Source organism: Phascolarctos cinereus, unplaced genomic scaffold (assembly GCF_003287225.1).
Source record: "Phascolarctos cinereus isolate Bilbo 61053 unplaced genomic scaffold, phaCin_HiC Scaffold_4;HRSCAF=312, whole genome shotgun sequence".
NCBI classification, from domain to species: Eukaryota; Metazoa; Chordata; class Mammalia; order Diprotodontia; family Phascolarctidae; genus Phascolarctos; species Phascolarctos cinereus.
This window is the reverse complement of record NW_027555847.1, coordinates 269,280,342-269,300,198: the sequence shown is the minus strand read 5'-3', so window position 1 is coordinate 269,300,198 and position 19,857 is coordinate 269,280,342. Positions and strand designations below refer to the sequence as shown.

The 19,857-nt window shown below is 38.6% G+C and overlaps 1 protein-coding gene and 1 long non-coding RNA gene across 5 annotated transcripts in view; one reads left to right on the top strand and one right to left on the bottom strand.

Annotated features, from left to right (window-relative positions):
* Positions 1-19,857, top strand: part of SLC24A2 (solute carrier family 24 member 2) — a 299,391-nt gene that overhangs the window by 160,338 nt on the left and 119,196 nt on the right. The gene's annotated exons all lie outside the window — the stretch shown is intronic.
* Positions 7,888-19,857, bottom strand: part of LOC110220543 (uncharacterized) — a 70,608-nt gene continuing 58,638 nt past the window's right edge. The window contains exon 5 of the long non-coding RNA XR_002327901.2: positions 7,888-14,473. This is a non-coding gene — a long non-coding RNA (uncharacterized LOC110220543). The remainder of the gene's footprint in view (positions 14,474-19,857) is intronic.

Here is a 19,857-nt window from a genome sequence, read left to right as displayed (position 1 = left end):
CCCCAAAATAAATACTCAAGCCCACACCTCTCAAAAATAGGAATCTATTTTTTGGTTCCAATCTAATCACTTGAGTTCACACTCCCCAGTAGGGGGGGAAGTCTCCTTTTAACAGGGCTTACCATGCTAGTTGCTTTACTAAGTCTTCATTAAAGTTTATAGCGCTCTCTCTCTCTCTCTCTCTCTCTCTCTCTCTCTCTCTCTCTCTCTCTCTGTCTCTGTCTCTCTGTCTCTCTCTCCTCTCTTTCCTCTTTCTCTCTCTCTCTCTCTCTCTCTCTCTCTCTCTCTCTCTCTCTCTCTCTCTGTCTCTGTCTCTCTCTCCCTCTCTCTGTCTGTCTCTGTCTGTCTCTCTGTCTCTGTCTGTCTCTGTCTGTCTCTGTCTCTCTCTCTCTCTCTCTGTCTCTCTCTCTCTCTTTTCCTCTTTCACACATACACACACACACACACACACACACACACACACACACACACAGAGCCCTGTTACTTTAAAGCACTATACATAAATTGCTATGACTTTCACTTTTTTCAGAAATATGTTGTTTCAGTGTGACATATTGATTCAACTCTCAACCCCAATCATAAGGTCTGATTTCATTTGACAGCATATTATGGCACTGCAAATCTGTAGAACATAGACATCGCCCATAAATATAAAAGATGTTAATTTTTTTTTAATTTTAAAGAAAGAACAGGGGATGTTTAATCTAGAGAGGAGATGACTCAGAAGGGGCATAATAACTGTCTTCACATATTTGAAGGGTTGACATTTAGAAAAGGTTTTTATTTTTTCCTTCAAAAAAGGATATTTTTAGGGACCCCACAGGGCAGAAGTGAGATCAATGGGTATAAATTGACAAGAAACAAGTTAAGGGAATGTTGGCCCAGGGAAGACATCAGTAGAAAGACTTTAACAATTAGATTCTCCCAGAAGAAGAATGAGTTTTTTCAGGTGGTAGTAGATTCCTCAGTAATGGAGGCCTTCAAAGAAAGCCTGGATGATCACTTGTCAGAGGTATTAAAGAGGAGATTTTTGTTCAGGTATGTCTTTAAGGTTATTTCCAACTCTGAAACGCTGATTCTTTATCTCATGTGAGTACGTCTTGTGAGTTAACATTAAAGCTAACCTGGGAGAAAGAAAGAAAATAAATATCTCCTTACATCTTCTTGTGTCGAATTTTTCACTCCCAGAAACCTTTGGCAGCTCTGTGCTGAAACCTTCAACTGGTTTATAGACCCTCACCTAAATAAGCCAGTATCAACTATGAGGCAGGGAACTGCCCCAGTGTCCCTTTAGGAAAGGGCTAGTGTTCCATGAATAGCTTTAAAACTCTAACTCAGTGTGCTCCAGCTTGGGCTCTGGCTCTACTCTACCAACTCCCACTGAAACTGGCAGGCTAGGTCCCCAGAGAGCCCTTGCTACTTCTCTCCTTCAGGGTTTGGGGAACTTTAATCCATAGAGGGTCAAAGCCCCCCGAGGTGCTAACATAGGTTTTTCTAATGCTGTAGCTCATGAGAACACCCACCATGGTCTTTCCCCCTCCCTCCACACCCACTCCCATTCCATGATTAACCAACTAATATCAATTAGTCAGACATAATCATCTTTTAGAAAGAGACATTTAATGAGGTGGTATAGTAAGAAAAGTTGGTATAAAACATGCCCACAAGAGTATGACACACTTTCTCACCATTATTTATACAGTGCAGGGGAAAGTGAGCTTAAGCTTAGAAAGCACATGGGACAATGGGGTAACATAGGGTTCTCACTTGATAAGGTACATTTCCCCACTTGCAAGTTCCCCTTAGGTGCTGTCCAGTTTTTCTTGTGGGGTCCTCTTGGAGTTTTTGTTTGTTTTTTGGTGAGGTGTTCGGGGTTAAGTGACTTGCCCAGGGTCACATAGCTAGTAAGTGTCAAGTATCTGAGGCTGGATTTGAACTCAGGTCATCCTGACTCCAAGGCCAGAGCTCTATCCACTTCGCCACCTAGCTACCCCTCCTCATGGAGTTTTAACCTGCTTTTCCTCAGCATGTCTAGTTTGTCCTGAGCTCCTGATACAAACAGCAAAACCTCCAAAGTTCCCAAGATCCTCTTCTGGTCCAGGGAGGAGACTGAGGCTGTGCTCCTCTTCCCTGCCCTAGTAATTCCTCTTAGGGGCTTGGCCAGAACTCACCACTGAAACCTCTTCAATTATGAGCTGATCTACTATTTTATATAAAAGCCAAAGGATGTGACCAAGTTTCTTCAACTAATACCCACCCACATCCTGTGGAGAACTATTCCGTTTCCTCTAATGGCTTTCTAGGACCTCTTGTCTAAGGCTCTTGATTAATTGATTGATTCAACAGAGGTATTATCACATCATTAAACTCATTACTTTTAAGTAGGGTGATATTTGATTGACTCAATTGATCCCTATCTTACAGTGCTCTCACTACTGGAGCGTAGAACTGATGATGCTGCTGATGATAATTTCCCTTAGTTAAGGTTCAGCACATTTATCCTGACAATCCACAAAACTCTCCAAAGTTGCAGAATTCTGAGCCTACTTTGGAAAAAGAGATATAACAGTCTTCCTTACATTCTTATAAATGGTCAAGGGATGACTCATGGACTCATTATAATTAATGCTTTTTTAAAAAAAAATGTTGCTAAATGCCCTAGGGAAAAAATGTCTTTTATACCATTATAAAACTATAACATCCACAGACAATTCCTCAATTCTTTTTAACACAAGAATTTTCTTTATTATTTAACTAACCTTTAGAAACCTCATTTTAGTTTGAAATGTAGTTCTGATACCAATTTTCAGCTTCACTCCAAACCCCATAGTGCCACATCACTAAAGAATATTCCTTTTTTTTTTCCTATGGCCTAGAATAATGAACAAATTTGATTCCTCAAAATGCCCATCTAATTTCTCCTTTCTTTTAACCACTCACATTTGTTCATTGTCCCTTAACTTGACTGCTATTGGGTTCTTAGAGCTGTTCATAGAAACTGTGAAAGGATTCCTGGAGAATAATATTCTAATTATTTATTAACAGTTTCAAATAGCATAGAAAGTAGAAGCATTTAAGGTAATAAATCTTCCTTTGGCTGCAGCTAGGAGGGGAAAAATAATTTCAGGGCTTGCATTCACATACACACAGACACACACACACACACACACGTATATGGACACACACTCCTCTATTTACTCCTCTATTCCCACCAAGTCAGAAGGGAAACAGGAAGTGAAAGGCCAGATGGGTGAATAGAAAGTATCTTCTCCACTCCTAGGACTGAGGGGAAAGGATGATGATGTTTGTGGATGAGGTTTCAGGTGTCTCACCAAACTCCTGGTCTTCTGGTTCCACTTATGGTCATTCATGACCATGTCTGATCCATCTTCTGTTCTTTCCCACCAAGATACCCTGGCAAGCAGGGAGAGATGCTGGTCAACATGAATGCCACCCAATACGAACTCTCCAAGGAATAGTTTTTCTCCCTTGCCAGTCTGTCCACCTGACAGTTGGAGTGCTTTCAAGGTCAAAAGTCATAGGAAATGAATAATCAATCAATCAACAAATATCTGTTAAGTGTTTGTTAATCCACTGTGCTGAATTCTAGAGATATAAAAACAAATAACAGAATAATTCCTACTACCAAGGAGCTTATGCATGTAAAAAATGCAGGATATATATAAATAGATACTGCAGAATAAATATAAAGTAAATCATAAGCCACTTAACCTCTGCCTCACTTTCCTCATCCATAACAATAAAGCACATACCTTACAGAGTGGTGTAACTAAAATGAGCAAATATTTGTAAAGTGCTTTGAAAACTTTGAAGTGCTATATAAAAGCTAGCTGTCATTATTATTATTAAATACAAAGGAGTGAGAGAGAAGGAGAACTAGAATTTGGGAGGATCAGGAATGGCTTAGTGGGCAAATAGGTTCTTGACCGGCATCTTGAAAAAAGTGAGACATTCTCTGAGGCAAAGTTGAAGAAGGAGTTCATTCCAGGCATGAGTGATGTCCAGTGCAAAGACAGAAAGATGGAAGATGGAATGTTATGTGTGAAGAGCAAAGATAAGGCCAGTTTGACTGGACCATAGAGTATGGAAAGAGGAATATTAATAAAGCTGGAAAGATAGGTCGAGACCAGGGAGCCACTACAGTTTATTGAGGAAAGGAGTGAGACGATCAAATGTGCCTTTAAGTAAAATCACTTTGGTAGCAGTGGGGAAGGTGGATTAACATCAGTCAATAATCAACATTTATTAAGCACCTACTAAGTATCAGGCACTGTTGCTAAGTGCTGGGGATACAAAAAGAAGCAAAAGACAAAATCAGCCCTCAAAGGGGTCACAGTCTAGTGGGGGAGATAACAAGCAAACACATTTGTATAAACAAGCTACATATAAGATAAATAGGAAATAATTAACAGAAAAGTTACTAGACTTAAGAGGGGTCTGGGAAAAGTTTTAGTTAGGGGTTTTAGTTAGGACTTTAAAAAATCAGGGAAACCAAGAGGAAGAAATTTCCAGGTACTGAGGACAGCCAGAGAAAGTGCCCAGAGTTGAGAGATGGAACAGCAAGGAAGCCAGAGTCACTGGATCAAAGATTATCTGTTAGGGAAGAAGATCTAAGAAGCTGCAAAAGTAAGGGAGGGCTCGGTTATGAAGGTTTTTGAGTGCCGAATGGAGGATTTTATATTTGATCCTGGAGGTGATAGGGAGCCACTGAAGTTTATTGAGCAAGGGAGTGACATGGTCAGATCTGCACTTTGGTAAAATTACTTTTGCAGCTGAATGGAGAATGGATTACTATGGTGAGAGACTTCAGGCAGGAAAACTATTGAAATAGTTCCAACATGTGGAGGGATTTGATGCAGGGGGACCAATTAAAAGGCCATAGCAATACTCCAGGTGAAAGGTAAAGTGGGCTTCAATTAAGGTCATGGATATTGAGTAGAGAAGATGAAAAAGATGTTATAGGGGTAGAAATAGCAATTGATTGCATTTGATCAGTTAGGGGAAAGGGAAGGGAATAAGCATTTATTTAGTGACAAGTCACTGTGCTAAGTGACTTACAGATGTCATCTCATTTGATCCTCACACCAACCCTTCCAGGTGGCTAAAGGGGAGTAAGGATGGAGAATAACACCAAGGTCATGCACCCAAGAGTCTAGTAGAAAGGTGGTGGCTTCAACCGAAATAAGGAGATTTAGTGGAAGAAAGATTTGGAATGAGGTCTGTTTTGACAGGTTAAGCTTGGGATTTCTCCTGGACATTTAGCTTGCAGAATCCAATAGGTAATTAAACTGGACCTCAGGAGAAAGCGTCAGGCTGGATTTGTAGATCCAAGAATCACCTGAATAAAGATGATAATTAAACTCATGGGAGCTAATGAGGTTATCAAGAGACAGAAGAAAAGAGGACCCAGGACTGAGCCTTGGGGTATACCCACAGATAATGAGCCAGCAGAGGACAGAGACTGAGAAAGAGTAGCCAGGCAGGCAGGAAGAGATGCAGGAAAGAGTAGGGTCACAAAACCCCAGAGAGGGGAGAGTATCTAGGAGAAGAGGGTGATCAACAGTGCTGGTAATGCCTGCCCACTCATTAGCAGAAACTTCCTAAGTACAGCCTTTTTTTTTTTATAACAATCCTAAGGGAAGAGAGATACATACCAAAACAAAGACTACAATAGGATTTAGAATTATTTAATCAAACCCTTATTTATTTAACCTTATTTATTTAAACCCTTATTTAACTTTATTTAATCAAATTAAATTATTTAATCAACCCCAGCCATTTGACATGTTAGGAAACTGAGGTGGCTTACATAGGTGATGAGTTGCAGAGCCAGGATTTGGATCCAAGACCTCTGACTCCATGTCTAATATTCTACTTATTGTACCATACATTCTAGTCCTAAAGTGGCCAACTGGCAATGCCTGATTTAGCAATCTCTATACTGTCTTGGCACTGCCTAAAGCACCACAATTGCCATAGCTCTCTAAACAGATAGACCAATTACTTTTCAATTCCCTGTTACCCAGTCACACCCTTCCCCCACCTTCTCTCTTTGACTAACCCAAAAGAATGGTATTATAAGCAGGTAGGCTATAGAGAAAGTTGGATAATAAGTTTACCAAAGTGGTTTCAACTTTTCCTTTTCTTAGTGAATTATAAGGAAAGAAATGAAGAGAAATTCTCTGGCCTAAAATCAATTCAATTCAATAAACATTTATTAAGTGCCTGCTATGTGTGATGCACTGTACTAAAACACTGTGGGGATACAAATAAGAAAAAGAAAGACAGTTCTTACCCTCAAGAAACTTACAATCTGATGAGGGGGAAACAACACACAAAAGGAAACTGGAAAAGGGCGGGGAGCGCTCCAGATAAAGCAGTATTTTCTATGATCATATGGTCTTGTGCTCCCTCATAACATTTCTAGAAGTTTCTCACATAACCCATGGCTCATTTACCAAAGCTGGACTGGTTTCAGCCTTGGAGACTTTCTTCCTAAGTAGGTGTCTTTGGTTTATACTTCAGCCCAGAGTTTCCCATGGGAACATCAAAATTTGGCTCATATCTAAGCCTCCCCCAAAAAAGGAAAACGACCTCAGCTCCCATGTAAGCATACAAGCTAACAAAATATTGGGAATAAGACAGGTATTATTTCACCAATCAGAAAATGAAAAGGATGTTTCCCTGAACCCATAAATAGTTAAGCTAACTCCCTTTCCCATTCTAGATGTCCTTTGCCTTCAAGGGTTCTTTATAGTTCTCCCTATCTGTAGTATTACTTCATATATCCTGCCCTCCCCAGCAACAGTAAAGGATTCATAGGTGCTGGAGAGTCAACCAATACCACTCCGCTGCTATGAGACCCACCTTCCCAGGAGTTTTTACAATCGCCTCAGATTCGTAGTATAAGCCAAGGGTTAAGGCCCGTCTGAATGTAGGAAGAAGACAGAATTCACCACCCTTCTTGATTTGGCCCAGGCCACAGGTTTCATAGTTACCAGGGTGGCAAGATTCAGAGCTGCTTTTTCTTTCATGTCTCTGTCTGCATTGCTCCTCAGTTCCAGCTCCTTCAGTTCCCAGCTTGAACGAGGTCCCTGGCATACTTAAGGAATTCCTCCATTTGGCCCAGAAATTCATTTGCTGCCTTTTTTTCATGTCATCCCAAGAGCCCTGTGGTTCCCTGGTTGCATGGGCTTCTCTCCAAGAAACTAAATCTATGTACAGCCTCTCTCCTTTCTGATCTCCTCTTTTACCCTTCCTTTTAAAGATCAAACCAGAGGGCATGGCTCAAATGTCTGTGCACTGGGGAAAGTGAACTAGCCACGAATTAAGCCTATGCCAAAAAGGAGACCTCATCAGGGCAGCAATTAGTAGCAAAATGCTACCCTGGAAAGTGCCAAAATAACAAAATTCATAGGGATTTTCACATGGCTTGGATAAGCAGGGAGTGACTTCTGGGTGAAATGGAATGGACCTTACCATTTCTTCTATTTCTCTACTCTCCAGAACCCTAGGGATTGCCATCTGACCTGTTGATATGCCCTAACGACCCATTGACCTTGTTATCTACCTGCTGTTAAACCCAAGTTCTTCCCAGCTGTCCAGATTACTATGTTGTTTCCCTATGATACAGATTACTGTGTGGTTTCCCTATATTATAACATGAGCTCTTTGAGAATAAGAATAGCATCGTTTTTCTACTTGTATGCCCAATGCTTAACACATAGTGAGGTGCTTAATAAGTTTTTTTCATCCATTCATGCACTTATTATCAAGGCATCACAAGAGAGAGAAGTAGCTTCCCCTAGGCATAGCTGAACATATCCCTTAAATTTATGACATTCAAAATTTGGTTTTTGTGTTTGTTCCACATGATGATTTTATTGTTAATTTAAAAAATAACATATTTATAATTAATAGCATACAAGGTAATCTCAAAAATACTATATTTGATATCATGCTTGCCCAGAGGGTAGATGATCTAAATGACTGTCTTCAACACCCTTAGCAGTTCTGAATATTATCTCTATATTTCCTTCTCACTTCATTTTTCATAATAAACCTTCAGTTGCTTAATGAGATAACAGAAAAATGATGCTAACCATATCTGGATTTGGGAAGTAGATACAAATTTTCCCAGGGGTTACCTAACTTCACATCATCACAGCTTGTCTCTACTATTGTCACTTTTCAGCTAACATATTTGTGTCACATTAGTTCAAATTGGTCCTTGGAGCCTCCTATGAACATTTCTTCAATCTTTCCCAGGGACAATTGCTTTTCCTCATTTAAATATACAGCAGATGTTTTGACATCTTGATATATTTCCTTTCCATCCCATGGCCAGCTCAGCTCAACTGTGAGTGCAAGAATATGGCTTTGGTGAACTGAACTCCCAAACAACTTAATTAAATGAGTCATTACAAATAAGAACAACAAAAAAGACATACTTTTTTTAAGCAGCCCATTTTCCCTCTAGGTATTAAATAGTCAGTTAATATTTAATTCCTACTGAGTCTAAAGCATTGTACTAGCAATTGTGGTTGGAATACAGAGGAATTAAAATACATAATCCTTACCATCAATAGGTTAGCAATCTAGCTGGAGAGAAAATATACCCTTACATGACACAGATAATGTAATAATAAAAAAAATACATTTCAATGCTTGATTACAACAATCTAGAGAAATGCTCTACCAATGTAGATCACAGCCCCTCTGCACTTTAATAGACAGCTTCATGAGCTGCTATGATTAAAAATGGGGCAGGTAGGTGGCACAGTGGACAGCGTGCCAGGCTTGGAGTCAGGAAGACTCATCTTCCTGAGTTCAAAACTGGCCTCAGACATTTGAGCTGTGTGACCCTGGGCAAGTCCCTTAACCCTGTTTGCCTCCATTTCCTCATCTGTAAATCATCTGGAGAAGGAAATGGCAAACCACTCCAGCATCTCTGCCAAGAAAACCTCATAGGGCCCGAAAGAGTCAGATATGACTGAAAAATGATTGAACAACAACATGACTAAATATACCTATTGCCTCCCACCCAAACTTATGATGTTGGGCCTATCTGAATTTAGTTAGGCTGGTCCTTGGACAATTAGACAAATTGTCGAAAAACCATCTTTGTGTTTTTTCCAGCTTAAAAGGAGCAAGAGGTTGACCTCACAACCTTCATAAACCCATCACAGTGAGGGAATAGAGACAATATAACCACAGGTGAAGCAACTGAAAAGCACTTTACAGAGGAACATACACACAACATTTATATGTTAGCATAATAAAAACTGACCACCTAAGAGCTGAGAAGGTGTACTATATATGTATAAACAATCAGGGGAAATCAATCATGGATGGCTTATGAGAGGAAGTAAGTTTTGAAAAAGGTTGGAAAGAGTCAAGGAATAAGAACTGAAGAAGGAAAAGCAATTACAGATATAGGAAATAGTATATACAAAACCCTGAAAATTACTTACTGCTTGCTTAGAAAAAATTGTGTTTCACCTTGATGACTGGGCATGTAACTATTTGTAGACTGGATAAAGTGCTCATTGGCTTTCAAATTCTCTTAAAATAAAATAATGTTGTTATAGAGGATAGTTCTTCATAAGCAACTATGTTATATGTATCTATACACATTACACAAACATTTGTGTATGTAGACCTGAGGACTCCTTAATAGCTAACTCAGGTTCTAGGTACTTTGTGTGTCAGAATCCTTTTTAAACTACAGTTCAGAAGCCCCCATCTATGTGTTTACTTTTACTAGTTAGCCGGAGGACACATAGTTCAAAACAAGGCATTTAATGAAATAGAAGCATCAATGAATGAATAAAGCATTCATTAAACACCAACTGTATGCAAAACACTGTGCTGAGCTCTGAAAATACAAAAAAAAAACCGGTCTCTGCTCTCAAGGAGCTCACATTCTAATAGGGGAGACAATATATACAGAAGGAAGAAGAAATAAAGAAAAGTATAAAATAACAACAAACTACTTCCCACATGAACTTGGGATTTATTATCCCACAAATACAACTATCCGTAGCAGAGTAGACATGCATAAGAATCACGCTTGGTAAATACGCACATAGAGAACACGAGTGACCAGGCTACCCACATGGAGGGGTACACACACAGGGAACATGTAGTCAAAGGGACAGACTACTCATACCTCTCATATTGTAGAGCTGCTCATGTCTTCTGGAGGGATTCTCAAATTACTCTCTACTAGGCCTGACCCCAACAGGCATCTCTCTTTACTATTTTCTGTTGGACAGACCTTCTCCACTACTCTTCAGCTATCCTCCTCCTACCCTGTCCACTATCTTGGTGGAAGGTTGGGCAGGGTAGAAGGGAGGGTTGATGGTCTGGTGTTTATTAAACCTTTTCCAGAAAGGACTTGGCTATAACTCTTTCAGCCAATAGTAATGAACCACTTCCCCTCAGTCAAGTTGCCATATAAAAGCTAGATGACCAGGCTAGGCTCACATCTGCTCTTGAATCCATTTGACCTCTACTGTCTCCTATGATTCATTCAGTTCAACTCTCATCTGTCTTATGGTCAGAAATCCATTTTAGTTCTATCTTTCCCTCCTCCCCACCCCCTGGCCCAGCTGAGGGAAATATGTATTTTCAGAGATCTATTTCTTCCAGGAAAAGTAGCTGAGTAAATCTGTTGTGAGAAAAGTGCTTTCAACATCCTCTCTACCCCCATCATACTCCCCTGCTCTATGCAAATCACCAGGGCTGAGCTAGTTGGAGAAGACTAAAAAGACATTCGTCCCACTTAACCCAGCAAAATTATAGCCTATTTTTTTCTTTTGGCCTTTGTACATTCTTCTCCTATTAAAATTGCAATCCTGGTAAATTACATGGGGTATATTTAAATCACTTCAAGATAAACCACTAGCATCATGTTAAACATCAGAAATTGACATATAATATAGCATTGGTAATTATCCTAACTGAATTATATAGTCACATTATGATATCATGCAGTAAACATAGGTACACGGAGCAAAAAGAATACACAATTAAAAACATGAATTATGACATACATTTAGAATAAAACATGTCTCGTATCATATGTAATTTTCCAATACACAAATGGATCCATGGTCTTACTGATGTGGTTATTCATTTCTCCAATGGTACAAATCACAAGCTATCCATGCCTACCTATACTCTGTAAATCTCATCCATAACATCTCCTAATTACCTCCAGCAGGGTCTACTCAATGAGATGGGGTCCTAGCTTGTTTTCCCTTCACATTGAAGAGACACCAGTGAAGCAGATGGACTATTCCTTACATAACAATCTCATCTTTTTCACTCACGCATTTATTTTGTGGCATCTTTTACTTCATAATAAAGTATGGCCCATCAATAGAGAGCCGGACTTAAGAGTCAGGAAGACTCTGGTTTAAGCCTCACTTCTGCCAAGTACTAAAAGCAAGTTACCTAACTCTCCCTGCCCCCAGGCACTTCTCTAAGATGCAGAGAAGGTGCCAGTCTGCATCAATAGAAGTTCCTCATCAATGAGGAACCTCGAGTTCCTCCTAAACCAGAAACATCTCAAGTCCAGATCTGAGCACTTCTTAACTCCACTTCTTCGTAATTTCCTGTCTGTAAGGCATTGCAACTGGTCACAACTACCTCGCACTTCTCCGTTGTTCTCTAGGTGATACTCACTTTTAATCCTTTGGAGATTGTAGTGTTCTGTTTCTTGCAACCATGCAATAACAACAGAAGAATATTAGTGAGAGAGGAAGAGTGAATTTTGTTGTAATTAGAATCATTTTTAACTTAGCAAAGGCAATCCAGCCTGCTCTTCTATTTGATTCTGTACCCAATCATTGCAGCATCTGTCCAAGATATACAAAAATATATAGATATTGATAAACAAGCTCTATTATTTTGTATTGTTCTAAGGATAGGGAGACTGGTATCTTTGTAGACACTAGGGAAGGTGAGGAGAAACTGAAGATTAGCAAGAGAGAAGGCATGAGAGGGGAGCAATCTACTGGAAAAGACAGGCTCAAGAATACATATAGAGGTGATTGTCCTAACAAGGAAAAGGACCCTTCATATTATTTACTAAATACCTCATATCGCTTCAAAATATCTATAGCATCACATAAGGTACTTTCAATGTCCTTATCCTTCAGGTCATAAGACATTCCTCTAACCAGAAGTCCTTCTTGTGGCCCTAAGTGGTTTTCTGCTGTTCTAGACATTTTAGCATCCATTTTGGAAGTTTTGTTTTCTTTTTTTTTAAAACACCATTCAATTACCACAACATTAAACAATATTTCCATGGCAGTTTGACATTTCTGTTCAGTCGTTTCAGTTGTGTTCGACTCTTCATAGCCCCATTTGGAGTTTTCTTGGCAAAGATACTGGAATGCTTTGCCATTTCCTTCTCCAGCTCATTTTACAGATGAGGAAACTAAGGCAAACAAGTTTAAGTGACTTGCCCAGGATCACACAGCTAGTAAGAGGCCAGATTTGAACTCAGGAAGAGGAGTCTTCCTGACTCCAGGTCTGGCGCTCTATCTACTGTACCATCTAGCTGCCCAGTAAAATATTTATTTTAAAACAACAGACCTCACCTGTTTGTTTGGAGGTTTTGTTGTTGTTGTTGTTTGGGGTTAAGTGACTTGCCCAGGGTCACACAGCTAGTAAGTGTCAAGTGTTTGGTCTAAGGCCACATTTGAACTCAGGTCCTCCTGACTTCAGGGCCCATGCTCTATCCACTGCGCCACTTAGCTGCCCCACTTGTTTTTTAAAAATTAAAAAACTTTGCTGTTTAATCACAGCCTTCTTTTGTTCTTTGCAAATCATAAAGGTTGTACTGACTAGAGAAGGCTGAAAAGGCTTGTAACATTGGTCCCTCTCTTCTCAGTACAAAATCACCACCTGCCTTCTCTCATTGTCTATCTCCCCATATGTGGATACAAGAAAAGGAACTCTGAAGAGAGCCCTCTTTCTACTACATTTATACCTCATCATTTACTGTATACATATCAAGAAACAGGCAGAAGATACCAGCAGAAACCAGAAGGTGACTAAGAGGTGATTTTTTGCTGAGAGGTAGTGTGACAAAGGTCACCAGCCTTTTCAGTCTTCTCCAATCAGCCTAGTTCTTATAGTTTGCATAGAAGAGAGGGACAGGTTTGGGGGCAAGGTGAAATTGGGGAGGGAAGAGGAAGATTAAAAAAAAAATCACTAGGGATACTTGCTCCAGCCAGGGGTTGTGATAAGAACTAAAAGGGATTTCTGACCATGTGAGAGGAGAGTTGAACCGAGTCAGAAGAGTCAGTACATGAAAGAAGAGTTCAAAGACCAGATGTAATCTTAGATAATACACAGGCAAATATCATGTATACTACACATATGTATATAAATGTCCATACATTTCAAGCATGCATTGTTTTTCATGTGTATACATGTATTGATGTATTTCATATATAGCTATGGTATTTAATATATGCTTTCATAAAAGATTAGTGTTTAAGAGATAAGGAAGAGGCAGCACGAAAGAAAAAGAGTGCTTTAGTATACATATTCAAATTCAACGTAGATCTCTCCCTGAGACTAAATTTTCATAAATATACCTGGATGTTGTTTTCCCTATAAGCATCGGTTATGAAATGGGAAATGTTGTTTCTCTGACTTCTGTAAAGGAAATCCCAATATGCACTCATAAGTTAGTTTGCAAGTTCAGGAAAGCTCATCTTCATTGTTTTCCCCAAAAGTATTTATAAAATATACCTAAAAGTCAGTATTTTTAATCTTCCCTGCCTAGTCATGACAATGGAGAAACCTAAACATTTAGGCACCTAGGTGGTGTAATGGATAGACCACTGGAACTGTAGTCAGGAAGATCTGAGTTAAAATCCAGCCTCAGATACCTCTTAACTGTGTGACCCTGGGCAAGCCACTTAATCTGTCTGCCTCAGTTTCCTCGGCAATAAAACAGGAGTAATAATTGCACCTTCTCGTAGAGTTGTTGTAAGGATCAAATGATAATATTTAGAAGGTGCTTAGCATAGTAACTTTGGCAGAGCAGGGGCTTAATAAATGCTTATTCCCTTCCCTTCCCCCCTAAAGGAACATGCCATATCTGGCTTTCATTTCTGTCAAATAAACATGTTTAAACAGATCATAAACAGATAAACAGCTCATATTTTGATAGTGCTTTAAAATTTATAAAGCACTTTCTTCACAACAGTCTGTGAGACAAGTTGCATAAGTATTGTCTCTCTCTCTCTCTCACACACACACACACACACACACACACAAACAGGTGAGCAAACTGAGGCAAAAGGTGAAATAGTTTGCTGGAGGTCAAAGCATCAAAGTCAAGGGTCAAATCCCATGCTCCTGATTTGAAATAGTGAGCTCATTCCCCTGCACCATTCTGACCATCAAGAAGCAAAGTCTTCAAAGGCTGAAAATAAAATAAAATAAAATTTAAAAGCCACCACAAGCACAAGTATTGATGTCTAGAAGGAAGAGGCAGTGTCATTAATGTCAGTCATAAAGTAAAGGCAGAGCTAAATAGCTTCTTTCCTTTGGGGACTTTAAATCATTACTTCTCAATTTCAAAGTTAAAGATGAGAAAATTGAATTTCTAGCTCTTTGTATTACAAACATCACAGATACACTTTCACTTTTGCCAAAAAGGGACTGAGAGGGTGCTTGCTAAGGTAAATGGTTTCCATGTGAGGAATATTATCTATTTTAAATGAGAGCATTTTGCTTTGAAGTTGAAGTGACATGGATGGTGGGCCCCATATTGACTTTGATGACATTCTGACTTGAAGCATAACAGAAAGAACCCACTAAAAGAAATAGGCATTGAAGCTACATTAAAGTGTTACGGTTTTGTCTCTGTACCTGTCAAGATAAAGGGCAGCTGTTGTGGAGCTAGATAGGAAATAGAAAAACCAGTAATGGTTAGAGATGGAGATTTTCCTTTCTTCTGCAATGCCAAAGCAGATGTTCAAATCAAATGAATTTTGAGTATTTATTTAATTATACTAAATTTTGCCACAAAGAATGGAAACTTAGTCCTCAAAATCTTAAATACATCTTTGAATTCATAGTAATTGAATGTGAGGCCTCGGGAATTTGGATGAAAACTGTCTTCTCACCTGGTTGAATACAGATTGTCTCTAATGCTCTAGCTGAGGCTAATTTTATCTGACGGAGGTGAAAGGGTGCTCTTAGGTTGGTTCACAAGGAGATTTTTCCAGCTGTGATTTGTGATGCACTCCCACCTATGCACTGACAGCATTATAAATATGTTTCTAAACTGAGTGCACATCATTTCTCTGAAGGAATCACCATGATCAGACCTATCAAATGTAGCTTCCCTATGTCTATTCCCACCCTAACATCCAATTTAATAAATACTTATTAAGGGCAGGGTCACTATTGAGGTGAGGAGGAGAAGGGGGAGCATAAAGGTAAATAAAATCTTTCTTGCCCTTAAGAAGTTTGTTATCTAAACAGAAAGATAAAACAGCTACACAAATAGCTGTCATACAAAGCAGAATATAATAAATGCATAGAAGTACAAAGCTTAGAGGAATCAGCAGAGGGTTCATGGAAGACATGATATCTGACCTGGGCCAGGCTTCCCAATATTGGCAGGATATAGGCCTCAAATCCCTCTTCCATTAAATGAAGAGGTAGAACTGAATGATCTCTAAGGTCCCTTCTTGCTCTAAAATCTATGATCTTATTAAGAAGAGACTCCAACGTAATTCTGCAATGGCCAGTGTTTAAGTTCCATATGTAATTATCCTTAGGATCCTAATAGATTGCCACGTCTGCGTTGGGAGCTTTTCTTTCTACTACTAGTAAAGACTTGTGCCTGAATTATTTAGAAGCAATCTCAGTTGTTTCAGCTATTGGCTCCACAATCACAAAATGCAAAACAAATTGGTCTCGAATATTCAAATGGATTTCTGATCTCATCAATTTGAAAGTTTCCTCTCAATATGCAAATTATTTTTTAAAAATGGTAATTCATCCTCCCACCCAATCTTGTGCAATTCTTTTCCATGTAGTCCCATAAAATCACCTTAGCTTTCTCTTGTTATCATGAAGATATCAGTGATGCACTCTGGCTGTCCAACTGTCTGTGTTGAGTTGTTTCCTACTCTTCATGCTCTCATTTTGGGATTTTGTTGGCAAAGACACTAGAGTGGTTTGCCATTTTCTTCTCTAGCTCATTTTACAGATGAGGAAACTGAGACAAGGTGAAGTGACCTGTCCAGGGTCACACAGCTAGTAAGTGTCTGGGGCCAGATTTGAACTTAGGAAGATGTTTTCCTAACTTCAGGCCCAGCACTCTGTCCACTGAACCACCTAGCTGCCCCTGACCTCATCTTAGAGCACAGTTATGTTTGCCCTGATAAAACATTTGAAATGAATTCCAAGTTTATGGTTCATGACATGGAATCAGCCTGAAATCTTTGCTTGGCAAACCTTTTCTGAACTCAGCATATAGCAAACCTTAATGAAATCAAAGTCTGAGAAGAAAGAGAAAGAAGACTTATCCACATAGAATATTTAGAAGCCTATTCAGTGTTAAGATGATCATTAGTACTAGAAGAGGTTAGAGTGTTGTTGTTTGATCATATCTGACTTTATGTCCCCAGCTGGGGGTTTTCTTGGCAGAGATACAGAAGTGGTTTGCCATTTCCTTCTCCAGCTCATTTTATGGATGAGGAAACTGAGGCAAACAGGGTGAAGTGACTTGCCCAGGGTCATACAACTAGTAAATGTCTGAGGGCAGATTTGAACTCAGGGAGAGGAGTCTTCCTGAATTCTCCAGAACTTTGGATAGAGTGCTTTCTGAGTACTGTATCCACTGCACTGCCTCTCTACCCGTCTTCCCCCTATACAAACATGCATATGTACACACACAAATATATATGTGTATATATATATATATATGTAATATACGTATGTGTATACATAAGTGTATGAGTATTTATAAATATACCACCACATACGTACATATTTGTGTACTTAGATGTATGTACATATACATGTCCACTGGTGTCTAGTTGGTCCTTATTATGTGGATGGTGAAGCCAGTCTCTTTTGAGTGACCATAGATCTCATCCAGGAGGCCCTGCAATGTTCTGGGTCTTGATGCTAAGAGCACAAAATCATCCCCAAACAGAGACCTCTGGAGGAGCTCACTGTCCATCCACAAAGGTTCCCTCCTCATCTCGGGCTTCTCCCAGCATCAAACACTTTTGGAGAGCATACTTCTCTCTGTCTTATGCCTTCTTAAATGTTTATGAACAGGGGTTTGTTGAATAGTGCTCTTTTTTAGCTAAATATTTCAAGGAACCTTGATTGATTTTGATGTTTGGATGAGAGACATCTTGCTGTAAAAGGGTCTGTAAGGGCTAGTATATTCTTCTACCTATTCAAATATGGTTTTATTTTGTTTGCAATCAACAAATGATAAATACAATCGAATTCTCCACATCTCGTAGTTAATTTTGAAATGGTAAAGATGCAGTCTATTGTTGAGTACCATTTGTGAAAATCTGTTTATCTTCTAATAACATCCTCATCAAAGATGCCCTCAATTCATGACTACCATGAAGATTTTGTGTAGAAATGAGAGTTATTGGCATTCTTTCAGTCAACTTTTTTTTTACATTAACAAGGACCAAGATTTTTTTAGATCTTTAGTATCATCCCCTCCTTCAGAGGATTTGTATATACATCCTGCAATACCCTCTCTCTAACACAGATCCCTTGTCTATGTAATTGGTCCAGCCTTTGTTCTCTTTAGTGTCATTTCTTCCTCTTCTATAAGCACGTCCAGGTCTATGATGTTTAGCATCCAAGTTCCACTCTTCTTGATGGAGAAAATTATTTGTTATGACAATTTTTACAAATCCTTTCTCTTCTTTTTTTTTTACTTACTATTTTCATCCTTAAATGTCCTTGGGAAGACTTTGCTTTGTAGTTGTCTTGCCAAGTGTTCTTTAAATTAGTTTAAATTAGTTGTCTCCTCCACTGTTTCTCTTTGCTTTATGAGATAGTACTGCTCCTAATTATCTATCATCCTTCTTTGTAATGTTTTACAAACAAGTTTATATTCTAATCCAGTGTCATGTTTGGCAGCCATCCCCCTCCATTTGGCAAGTCAGATGTTTGCTGACTCAAGCACTTTCTGGGTTCTTTTGGGTCTCCTTGTCGCAATTAATTGATCTTGGCTAATCTTGATAAAATCATTGGAGTCAGCATTGATGTCATTTACGTTGTCCATTTCCCATTTTTGGTTGTCAATTGCTTGTTTAAATAGTTCAAGATTACGTTGTATACACCATAACACTTTTTCTTATTTTTCACAAATTCTGATCTTAGCTCTGACAAGTTGATGATATGACTAAATACAGATAGCTGACTCAGGCATAACTCCTACATCAATTACAAGTCTTTTCTGTTCTTTTTCCTAGTCTATCTTTTCCTTATGCTTTTAATTTGATATTTGCCATGTCCAGAACCTACTAATTTTTTCTCAAAAAAATCATGATCAAAAGGGATGATGCTTCTTTATGATCTGCATTTTTGTCTTCTTGCATTCCTTCTTACTGAACCATGATTTCCCATACAGTTCTCATTTTTCTCACTTTATCTCACTTTTACATTAAAGTTCCCAAGTATCAGGGTATATGTTGATTTAATTTGGAGGGTTTTATGAAGTTCTTTGTAGGATTTTTCTACCCCCTTATTCTTTTCAACTGATGCTGGTAAAAAAAAAAAAAAGCTGTAATTATTTTCATAATGTTTGTTTTGCAAATACTTATCATTAGCAGCAATGATCAAATGTCCCATGAAATAATGTTTCTTCTTGTCTTTCAGTATGTGATAAAACTTACTCTAACATATTTTTTCTTTGCCTCTCTTTGAAGAGTACCTGTGAATCATCCTTCTTTCTTTCTTCTGGTTTTACTTATAGACGGAATGTCAAGATTTATATAATTCAGCTTATATATATATATATACATATATATATTATATATATATATGTATATATATATATATACTCATTAATCATTTGACAACTTGATTGATTAACTGGAAATTATTCAGGTCCAAATCTTCTAATCACTCTCTCCAGTATGAAATTCTTCTTCTATGTTCCATGTCCATCAGTGATAGATTATTCCTAAGAATCTTGCTGCTAGATAGAGCTAAACACTCTATTCTTGATACTAGCTGCACTTGTAAGAATTAGCTTATAAGAGACAATCAGAGAAACTGAAAAGTAGCAATAAAAATACCAACCATAAGAGCATACATGGAGTTTCCTTCTTCTAGTGACTACTTTGCTGCTTTTAGAATAATGATGTCAAGTTTCTAGAGCACTTCAATGTTTACAAAGTGTTTTTCTTCATGGAAACCTTGTGTGGTTGTTAGTGTAAGGAATATCATAATCATTTTACATATGGGAAAACTGGAAAGTGACTTTAGCATAGTTACTTAGCTGGCAGGATCCAAACCTAAGTCTAATTATCTTTCCCCGGCTAGGTGGCACAGTGGATAAAGTGCATGGCCGGGAGATAGAAAGAATAGAGTTCAAATCTGGTCTCAGATACTTTCTATCTGGGTGACCCTGGGAAAGTCACTTAACCCTGTTTGCCTCCATTTCCTCATCTGTAAAATGAGGAGATGGCAAACCACTCTAGCATCTTTGCCAAGAAAATCATCACAAAGAGACGGACACAATTCAACAATAACAAAAAAAGGGCATTGTCTTTTTAAAACTGATTGCCTTTTCCTTTCTTAATC